The sequence below is a fragment of the Nipponia nippon genome, unplaced genomic scaffold (assembly GCF_047370975.1).
Source record: "Nipponia nippon isolate SJK-2023a ecotype South Korea unplaced genomic scaffold, ASM4737097v1 scaffold_6, whole genome shotgun sequence".
Classification (NCBI taxonomy): Eukaryota; Metazoa; Chordata; class Aves; order Pelecaniformes; family Threskiornithidae; genus Nipponia; species Nipponia nippon.
The window spans coordinates 56,475,160-56,486,441 of NW_028262380.1; the positions used below are offsets into that span (position 1 = coordinate 56,475,160).

The 11,282-nt window shown below is 49.4% G+C and overlaps 1 protein-coding gene across 1 annotated transcript in view; it reads right to left on the reverse strand.

Annotated features, from left to right (window-relative positions):
- Nucleotides 1–11,282, reverse strand: part of CXXC4 (CXXC finger protein 4) — a 105,045-nt gene that overhangs the window by 71,980 nt on the left and 21,783 nt on the right. The gene's annotated exons all lie outside the window — the stretch shown is intronic.

Below are 11,282 nucleotides of genomic sequence, written 5' to 3' on the forward strand. Positions count from 1 at the left end.
ACCACCGCCAGCGGTTTTATCCCGGATGCCGAGAGCCAGCTCGCTTGCCGCCTCAGCTCCTCGCAGTATTTATAATACAAACACCTCTAATCTAACGCACGCAATTCCCAACAGTTTAATAGGGCTGAAGTTCCCTTCCCGCCTCCCCTTTCTCAACCCATCAATTAGGTAGGTATATGTGAAAACAAACAACCTATGTGTTTTCTGCATCTCTAAGGAGGTGTAATGGTGCGAAGTGCTGGTTATATGCGTTTACTGATGGGAAAAGAGGAGCTGAGTGAGTCTTTGTAAACTGCAGGCTTGGTTTTTCCCCAAATGCTGAAAAAGAGCAGCTTTCAGCAGCGCAGACAGGGCCAGAGATGGAAAGGGCAGGGGAAGAGCTTGCATGCACGCCGCAGCCTTGCGGGGTGGCCACGGTGTCGCTGGCAGCGGGAGAGGTGGGAATGAGACCTGGGACTTAACCCTGACGCCCCGGATGGGGCAGGCGCCGGGCTGCAGCCCAGCACAAGTCACCTCCCTGGCCTGGAAGTCCCTCACCTGTGTTCTCCTGATCCGTTGAGTCTCCGGTCTTTACCTCTCTGTTTATGGCAGCAGAGCAGGTTGTGGGAGTCCCTTATGGCCCGCAGCTGATGGTCACTTTTAGTTCGCATTGCTTCAGTCCATGTTGACCACCAGATCTCAACTACTCAAACTGACCTGCATCTGTATTTAAACAAAGAGATTTTTAAATCGGTTTTTAAAATCCGTACTTGTACCTATATTTCAGAAAGGCTGCACACCTCCAGTTCTCCAAGAGGCCTCTGAAGCAGTGAAAACCCACGTGGGGCACCATCAAACCAGAGAGCAACACGTGAAGCATCCCTCGGTCTTCTGAGTAACTCTCGTGGTGTAAAATATCACCGAGGTGTAAAATCAAGTGTGCACGTGTCGAAACGGCATGTAAGCCATTACTGGCAAAACCACTTGAGCTGTTAAGAGGAGCAGCCTGCGGAAGGTGAACCAGCCGCTCCTCATGCTTGCCACTATCCTGCACCGTGTTCGTGCCATTGCAGCACCCGGGCAAACGCCCACCTAGGCAGAGCGCTGCTTTGTCTGACCTTTTGCCATGATCTCTGCCTTATTGCCTCACAGCCCAAATTTGCAAAGATGGGATTTGACAAGAGGTGTCACATCCCTTCCATCCTAAAGGCAAATAAATGTCCCTTTCGATCACGGCTGTCACCCGCCGCTCATTGCTGAGCGACACCCCAGCCCAGCAAATTACTCCTACCCCAGTTGCTGCCAGCATCTGAAACACAGTTGACTTGGAGACGCTCCTGGATGAAGGCAGAACCAGAAGTAAGCCCAGACTACAGGTCCACCCTGCAATACTCACGTGCAATGTGGATACCATCGGCACCCAAATAGAAAAATCCCTTTTCCAGTAAGCATGACCTCTGCGAAGGTGGGCATTATGCAGCCACATTGTTAAAGGAAACACAGTTAAATCAACTCACTAGAAACCGGCTGGTGGCTGCAAGGGAAGACAGGCTGGTGCGGACCAGCCCACTCCTGCTTGCTCTCTGCTCTGCTCAGCACAGGTTGATGGTTCAACACCAGGCGCGGCTGGTGGCCCCTTCCCCTGCACGTATGGGCACAGGCACGCTGCTCCCCGCAGCCCTGCCGGCAACGGCAGCGGCCAGTGCACCAAGGACCTGGGAAGGGAGCGGGAGAGGGACGGTGGTCTGCGATAGCGGCCCGTGCAAAGACAGCAATACTTATTTGGATCAATACATGGGCAATGGAGCTGGAGGTCAAGCCCATGGTACAGAAGAGGCACCGGCATGGGAGGCAGCCACCACCCAGGGGCAGCCCCTGTTTATTGCTGCACAGCTTTGGGCTTTCCTTGCACGCTCTGGGGAAAGAGGCTGCCACTGCCTGGTGGAGGCTGAGGTCCTCTTTTCTACTCTGCCCCAGGGAGTCCCCACCATGCCACTTGGACACCACTGCAGCTCCCTGAATTCCTCCTCTGGTGCCCTGCCTAGGTGCTGCCTACACCTCTGTGGGCCAAGTAAGAGTCAAAGTAAAAATGGGCTTGAGATGGTTGTGACAGGTATCCACGAGAGCAGGAATGAAGGAAAAATGTCACCAAAACCTGAAACAGACAGCCCAGAGCAGCACCATGTAGTGCAGAGCCTCCGAGCCAGCACAGGCGTTGTGTCACGCCACAGCTCTCCCATGCCAGTCCCACGGCTGGAGCAGGGCGTCCCTGCAGGACCTTTCCTGGAGATGCGGCCATATCCCTTACACCCCGCCAGGCTCCTCAGCCACTGGGAAGGGCTACGAGAAGCAACCTCACCTTTTGAGGGGCCAGGGAGAGGCGGGTGCCTGGCTGGGGCGGCTGCGACAAGGGAGGAGAGCCCAGCTGGGGCCGCAGGCAGGGCCAGGAGCCCATGTGCACCCACAGGGACACGGCCATGCACCCAGCACCCCACGCTCGCCTCCTCCATACGCACCCAGGCAGCGCTTGTCAGGCTTTTTTCCTCTCCTGTTTCCCCTCCTCGCAGCGCTACCACCTTCCTCTGATGAAAGGACGAGGACAGACTGACAGCACATTTCCCAGCACAGCAAGTGATGCTTGCATGCGTTTGGTTAGGTCTGCGCTCAGGGTTTTTTAGTACCTGGCTACCCCGCGAAGCTGCAGTGCCTTTATTTGTGGGGGTGTGTGTTTCAAGCAGTGTTTCAGCACTCCTTCTCTCGCTAAAGCATCCTCACCAAAAGCTCTCCTTTACTACCACAGCTCTGCTGGATGCCCCTGCAGTGTTCACAATCCTGACCCAAAGCTGGGCTCCCCATTAAAAACCTCCTGGCAGCAGCTCTCCCGTGGGGCAGAGCCCCCCCGGTGAGGGGCGGCAGAAACCGCAGGCACCGCTGGGCTGGGGCTGGGGCTGGGGCTGGCCTCCCCCCGCTCCTGGGCCTCTCGAGAGCAAAGCAATTCATCTTCGCCCTTCTCGGCAAATCATTCCCGTGACCACACAACGCGAGCTGGCCATTCAGGCTGAACCCTGGCCGTGTATTATCCAGACAGCGAATCCCGCAGAGCCCTGGCAGCTCACCCCGCTCCTGCAGCTCGCCCTGCCTCCCAGAAAGCATCTCCCACGAGCTGTTGCTGTGGTGAAGGCGAAGCTCCGTCCCATGGAAAGAAGGCAAAATTTTACATCTCCCCACCTCCCCCCAGAAATTATGAGCACAGCTGCTGCTACGCTTGTGTTTACTCCAGTGCAGTCCCAGCTGCTCCAGCAGCCCCGTGGGCTGCACTGGGGATGCTCAGCTCCTGTGGTTACCACAGGTGAGAGCAGGTTCACTGACCTCGGTGGCTCTTTCCCTGCCTCCTCCCCAGCTCCCAGCAGAGGTTCTGGACAGCCCAGTTAGGGCATGGCCTTGAGCAGCCTGCCACCCAGTTTCCATGGCCATTGGTGGCTCTGGTGCCCAGCTCAGCCATGATTTATGGGAATACGGCAGTCGTGGCATTAGGCACAGGCATGTCCCTGGTAGGGTCAGATGGGGAGCAGCTTTGCTCCCTGGGACAGTCCTCTCCAGCAAAAGTGGCAAAAGCAGAAGTGGTAACGACAGCGTTTCAGGGAAAGGCACTGGAAAAAGGGAATTTAAGAGAGAAACTTCATGTTCTGGGCTAAAAAAGCAAACAAGAAGCATTTGCCAGTGCAAGTTTCCTATTCCCATTTCCCGTGGGTGCAGCCTACCGCTCCCCAGCCACTGCCTCCCTCGTCTGCAGGCAGAAGCAGGGGAAAGCAAGCAACGCTCTGCATTTAGAGTAGTCTAAGAAAAATGCCAACCTGCCTTGGCCAGCAAGATTGCTTTTGCACGGCTCTGTATTCCAGGCTATGCTGCTTAGAGCCTGTGTTAAGGACCAGCGAGGCTTGGCACAGCTCGGTGCACCCACCAGGGCGAGCAGCAATGTCCAAACGCAGCATCCCTGGGTGCCGAAAGCCACGCGAGTTGTGGCTCCTGCATCTGCATAGGGGCAGGACCAGACCCCAACTCTGCAGATATGGTAATGGCAGCAGAAGGCACTCAGACACAAAAAGATAACTTGGGTGAAGGGCAAGAAAAAAAAAATCTCCCTGTGGTACGACACACTGGGAACTCCAACATCCACTTTCTTTAAGCAGAAGATACTTGAAGGAGCAGTGACAACCCACAGGAGCACAGACCACGGCACTGTACGTCCCATGTCTTGTGCAGATTGCTGCCAAGTCGGTGGGAAGGTGACACATTGCAGGGAGAACAACAACAACAACTTTAAAATAATAATTAATGAATTATTACTGACAATTGGAAAAAAAAAATCCCAGGCGCTTATACAAATGAAACTTGGCTTCTGGAGTTTCTAGAGATAATAAATATTTAAACACCTTCCTTGTTTTAACATAAAGCAGAAGAGAAATGCAGTGACTGCGGTGGGAGCGGCGATGTGTCAGAACAGCAGTGCGGAGCATCGCGTCAAAACGCAGCGGCGCGGGGAGGGGGCCGCGGCACGCCCCAGCGCAGCTCTGCTGGGGCATCGCCATCACGCCCGGGAGGTTTCTTTAAACAACCATTCTGGATATAACCTGCCTCTGTGCGTAGCACAGCGGGAAGGTGATGAGCTGGGCTGCCGGTTCTTTTCAGATGAGCCAGAGGCAGAAACCGTGGCGAAAGCCCATGTGGCGCACATGCCGGGCGAGCATCTCGCCCACCTGCTCCCTGGGGCACGATTTAGCAACCATGGGGAGCTGTTCGGCCAGGGCTGCTGCTGCACCAGGAGCCACAGCTACCCCCTTGGCTGGCCCGGCAGCCGTCCTTTCCATCATACAAGCGGTGTTTTATGCTAAGGGGATGCCTACCCAAAAAGCGCTAACCCACCTCGGCTGCCTCCAGCCTGGCTGGCAGAGAACCAGCCTGGGTGTCCCCATGCGGCGCTGCAGAATTAATGCCCTTCTTGCTCCCTCCTTTATTCCCAGCAAAGCTGGTGGCAACACCTGCAGTTCACATCGCCTCAAGTGCCTATTACAAAGTCCCGTCTTTGGTGGTTTGTAGCTTTATTCAGACCTTTAATTCTGCGGGCTGAAAGCTTCCAGGCGAGGCATCTGCCTTGAGCCTGGTGTGCTTTCAAAGTCCTAGCAAAACCAGCTCAGCTGTTTCCAAGAAAATAATTAGGGAAAAAACTAGCTAGGGTCTGGCTTATTTTAATCTGTTTTGCAGAACCCTCAGTTCTGGCAGGGGAAAGTTTAGGAGACACCAATGATGGATCAAGCACATGTCACCCTCTGCCCCTTAGGAATCCGCCTAGATTTGGTCAGCACCAGCATTTTAGGGCAGAAGCAGCCTACGTATTCACTGCTACCACTGCAACCTGCATTGGCTTCCTGCCCCTGCCACGCTGGGGATGTGAAAAGTTCAGCAGCGACTGCTTCGGGCCAACATCCCCCATCATTTCCCCATGGAAACTGCTGGCGCAGGCAGAAGAGCAGCAGCCCCAGAGCACTGCTGCCTTCCCACCCTCGACACTTGCTGGGGGGCCGCTCCACACCCCGAGCATCCTCCCTACCTTGCAGGCGCTCCAGCCTCCAGGACCTCACGCCTCTGCGCAGCCGCAGCCCCGCCACCTTCCCAGGATGCGAACCATGCAGCTGGGGACCCGCCGGCAGGAGCCACGGCAGCTGCCACAGCTGCCTTCCTCTAGGGAAGGGAAGAGTTAAAGGAAGGAAACGCAGGGGAAGGGGCAAAAAAAAAAAGAAAGAGAGAGTGAGCAAGTGAGCTTTCTCCTCTGCCTGGCTTGGGGGAGCTGCAGTTTTCCCTGGCTTCTCTTCCTCTTTCAGCTGCTGCAATTCTAGCTTATGTTATTGGAGTAAGATGTGCTGGGTCACAACCGGGGAAAAAACCGATCAGCTAATAATCCTGCTCATGCTTCATCTTTGTGGTGAGATTGCCTCGGGATCATCCCCATCTTGCAAAAGTCGCTCTTTCCCGCAGAACTAGGAGATGAAAGGCAGGGGCCAGACTGGTGCCCCCCAAAGATCCCTGGCTAGGACGGCTGTGCCTCCGGCGGGGTCAGTGCATACGGGCGCCGGGTTCCATCTAGTCCAGCTGCGCAGTTCAGTGATACTTGATCTCACCGCTCACGTCCGAGGCCTGAAAGCTGACAAAGCATTAGCCTTCCTTCTGCTATCAAATTCCTGTATGCTCTTTGGTGAGATTAAGATTATGTGCGTGCCCTGGGCCTCCAGTGGTGGCCTGAACGGTCTGAAAAAATACAATTTTTATGCGCAATGTTTGTAACAGGCATCAGCCTGACATATGGAAAGGATGCTGGCTTCTTTACATCAGAGGACTACACGTAGTTGTGCGCAGGCATCAGGCCAACCTATTTCTAGCCTTGCTGCCTCTCCCTGCAGAACTGTTATTCCATCCCAATGGTCTCCTTGACGAGACCATTTAAAGGGTTAACAGTTACTGCCAGCTTACTCATCTATTGACATGCCTTAAACAGCTATGACATGAGAATTCATTTTCCTTCTGTTTACTACACTTACTATCAGTGCTTCCAAGCTGTTTCAGTTTGAACTAGCCATCTAAGAGAGAAAATACCTCCACCACCCGCAGAGTCATTTCTGACCGGACTTTTGCCCTGCATCACAGGTCGGGGAGCGTTGGACCCCAGGAGTGCGGGAGGATGCTGGCCCCGGACCTCTGCCTGCTGAGAGGTCGCCGGCCCGCACGTGCTCCGGCTGTCCCCTGCACCGACGCGCAGACTGCAACGAGCATCGCCCGGTCGAGCAAGTGAGCCATACTGGAGGCAAATGCTCTGCTTAATTGGTCTCAGCTGGAAGCTGCTCTCTGCGTGTCAGTGTGCTTAAGGAAGCAGGTCTACAGGAGAGAGGACACCGGAGTAACCAGTTAAAGAAAACCCCTCATTTCCTTTCCCCCTCTCTCCCAGCCCTAAACTCAGAAAGTTTGTTTTATTTTAAACAAGGAGCGTTTCTCACCGTCAATGAAATCAACTCGAGAATAAGGTTTTGCTATCGGTATTTCCAAGTTTACTACTGATAGCACCTGTGGAGATAGCTACAGAGACCTGGTTAAATCAAGTCAAGGTTTGCACCTTTATGGCTCCATTTTAATTTTTTTTCTTAAAAAGAGGAAAGAAGTGACACAAGGAAACTCTTCATCCAGTTCAAATCCAAGTTTATTAGCCTGTAAAAGTCTGTTTCCACACAGCAATCATAAGAAATGAATGAATGTTTATGGAGCGTAGCATAAAAATATACCGAGTCAGCCACAGGTTGGAGTTTATGATTGCTCACAAAAATTAATCAGCAGATCACATGGCATTGCATCAAAAAGGCAAATCAGTTCTAGGAATGCAAACAATCAGGATAAAAAGGCAAAACAAGTAAGAGCAGAATATCAGAAAGCAATAATTAGTTCACAGTTCCTAATGTGGGTGACAGATTTCTTTAGATCAGGTTATTTACCCACTAATTCTCCAAAAACAGGTTGAAAGCCAGTTGTTATAATTTTGCATTAAACGGTACATTCTCGGTCAACATATCAGCTGGTCAAATTCACTGTCAGTCTCTAGGTATGAGGATTAAAATGTAGGCACATAAAAGACTACGTATACTCAACAGTTCAGCTACTTCTCCTAAAGCCTGGTGGCCTCAGACACTCACAGCTAGAAATCAGAAGCTAATGCGAGACACGAGGGTCGAGACATTCTAGTCACCGTCTGGACGTGTAAGCCTTCTCTCCTCTTAAAAACCCGCCAGCGCGCTATCTGCTCATCAGCTCTGGGGAGGTTCACCTCTCACCTGGGCATAGCAAACCTGATCCAAACTCGCATATATATGGAAGGGGAAGGGGTTTGGGGCCTCTGGCACAAACTTGTGTGTGTCTCGCATGTACCAGGGAGGCGGTGGTGGGAACGTCCCCCGCCGGGTCCTGTTTGCTTTGGTGTTGATCTTCTGTTGGGTTGTGTCCGATTGCCAAGCTGAGGTAGGGACTTTGCTCACAAGCTACATCCGATGCAGAGAGCACCCCGAGTTGGGAGACTTGGGCAAGCAATAGGGGTTTCTGACCTGGGCTAACTCTTCTCTCTCTCTTTCCAGAGCAACATGTCTAGTCAAAAAGAGATGTATTTCTTCTAATGTTTTGGTTTTTTCCTGAAGAAGTGCAGAGGGTTAGTGTTATTAACTCTGCAAAGAGAGCAGATTTAAAGGAGTAAGGAAAGAAAGGTGTTTTCTTCTCAGATGTAGGATGCTTATACACATCATAAACCAAGCTGTGGAGAACCACACTGAACAATTAATCTGGGCTCTGCCTGCCATCATGACACCTGTAGATCTTACTACAACAATTCTGCTGAATTATTTTCTAGCAAAGATCCTTGACTCTGCAAGTCAAACGGGCCTTATACAGATGAATGAACCCCCAGTTACAGCATCTTCTCTTACGGGGAAGTCATAGTAGACTAAGAAGTACCTTCAAAGTTTATTGTGAAATTAACCCATGAAGGTTAATTTCTAAAAAACGTTTTTCAGGGAATGGGCAGTAGCATGACAAACTACTCCTGCTTCTTAAATTAAGAATAACGTGACAATCCTTTAATATTGTTTGAAAACTCAGAAGAACAATGGAAATAATTCCTGAACATCCCAGCTTCTTTAAGCAGTCTAGATCCTTGTCTTGCAGGATTACAATTTGCTACCCGCATTTCCTTCACTCTGCCTGTCTTAGGCAAAAGTGCCTTTCCGAAGGACCCAGCTACCCAGCCAAGTGTGTCCATCCTAAAAACCAAACGGCAAACAGAAACAAAGCTACGGTGGGAGTGGATCCTGACATCTTTGCTGATGCTGAACTTCACCTTTCTTTCCTCAGATAGTTCCAGTGGTCTCAAACGTTATTGTATGTTCTGCAGTTATTACTGAGAAGACGTATTTCTTACCTTTATAGATTTTGGGGCCATCTATCCGTGCTCACCGCACACTGGTGACTGAGTAGATCCTTACAGCAAAGTAAGGCAGAACTTATAACTAAGTCACCTATATAATATCCTCCAATTTCATGAGCTACCTAGTAAAGCCCACAGGAATCTAGGGAGGACTAGAGCCTCCCACAAGGCACGTTGCCCCTTATCACTAGACCGTTCATAATTTCAGACTTGTTCCTTGGAGAAATATAAGAGAGCGCTGAAATGGCTAGTGGCAAAACCAAATTGAGTCCAACACAGCCTAGAAGAATTGAGCTTCCACACAAAAGGGTATTTTCCTTCCTCTTAATAGGCTCGGTAATGAGTTTGTCAGTTTTGGCTTTGAAGAATTACCTGCTTGTTGTATGGGGTTTTTTTAGAATTTTTTTTTAATTAAAAAATAAAAGCTATAAAAAGCTAGAGGTAGTTTTAAGCTGCAAGGTTCATATCTGGGGCGAGTATTTCTCTGGAGCTGAGGGACGTTTTTCATTCAGACTAGTATAAAACAATACTCAAGGGGAAAAAAAGTTGAAAGAGAAAGCATTAAAGGAATAGGAACTCAGAGACCTCTTCCCGCTTCCAAATCGACCATCTCATGAAATGAGCGTATTTCCTCCCTGTGAATTCTATATTTAATCCAGAGAGATCACTGACTATGCCTGAGCAACCTGGCAGCCCTTTTCCTCCTCTTCAAACAGACCTCAAGATTCACTCTTGGCATTGTCTAATGAGCAGTCTACGTCTCCCAGGAACATACATCCTTACGGATTTCGATGAGCAGACAGGATCAGTGGAAAATCCACTTCTATTCCTTTCACTTTTGTTGCTTTCTTTAAAAAACAAAAGGATACACTGAGGCTCCCCCTGGAAAATCAGTTGGCATTGAAGGAATCTCACAGACCAAAGGACCTACCTCATGTTTCAAACCCTTTCAAAATCCTGGTTTGGCACCCAGGAGCAGACATTCTGTTTATTAAAGGAATATTCACAGAAAAATGACATTCGAAATTTCACCAAAATCAGGTGCCGTGCTGCCGGCAGTCACGAACTTTCCCACCTATCTGAAGTTGCTTTAATGTCCGCAAGTAGTATGGGGAAACCAAACGGCAAGGGGAAACCGTTTCCTTTGCTATGTATAGTTTATGAGGCAGGTAAAGAGCAGAACTTGGAACAGAGAAGCAGTAAAACAAAGAGGAAGATATTATCGTCATTCTCTCACAAACCATATTCGTAATCCCAAATACTCCAACAGCAACAGGATGATCTCATCTCAGGACTATTTTTTGTTGCAAGAGTTAGAGATGAGATTTCACCTTCATATGCTTTTCCCTACGAAGATAACGGTTGATTCATCACATCACCCTCACTAATCCACTGGTTTTTGTACTACAGAGGTCTGCATTAAAGGGTTGAAGGCTCTTCTGCAATCCATCTTGCTCCTACTTCACTAACCTTTTTGTAGCCTCAAAATCTCAACCTAACATTCCTAGTCTTAAAAAGGCGGTATTTTTTTCTGCTATCTTAAAAAATCCAGAGTACAATGTTACCTTCAGGTATACAACTTATGGGGTTTCCATCGATTGCCAATTGAGAAGGAATTAGTTTTGTAGCTATTGTACCGGCACTTCATAAGCATTCATTCCCATACGCAAGACTGAGGTCAGCATTTGGACCTTCTCGCTCATTTGGAGGGGTTTTTTTTAAAGAGGTTTTCTTTGTTTAAGATCCCACAAACAAAACCTGTTTATGGAAAAAGAGAGATATTTTGAATACTAAAGTCCTTTATTCAACAACACAGAAATATCACAAAAACAACTTTACTGGGCAAATTGAATGTTTTTATACAGTTTTGTACATGCCCCATAAGTGATTATTTTTTTCATAAATACACTGTTTTCCAAAACTGTTTTTTTCCATAATTGCACAAGCATACATACACCTTACACAAATATCTATTAGAAAATTTAATAGATAACTGCACAGTTCAGAAATAGGAGAACACTGTGAAAGGAGTACATTTCTGTGGCCCGTGTTTCTGAAAAAATCCTCCTAGTTCCCTGCAATTGTGAAAATGGAGTACTTTCTAACATAGGAGCTGTCTTTTATTCACTAAGAATACAGTAGAGCTCAGCGTGAAACTGCCAAATTTAATAAAAACAAAATCTGAAACATTTAGCTGTTACATGAGAACCCACTGTTTGATATCACTATGCATCTAACCATGATCAAAGACCCACTACTGCTTTTTGCTGAATGCATTCGACCCTGAATGGTA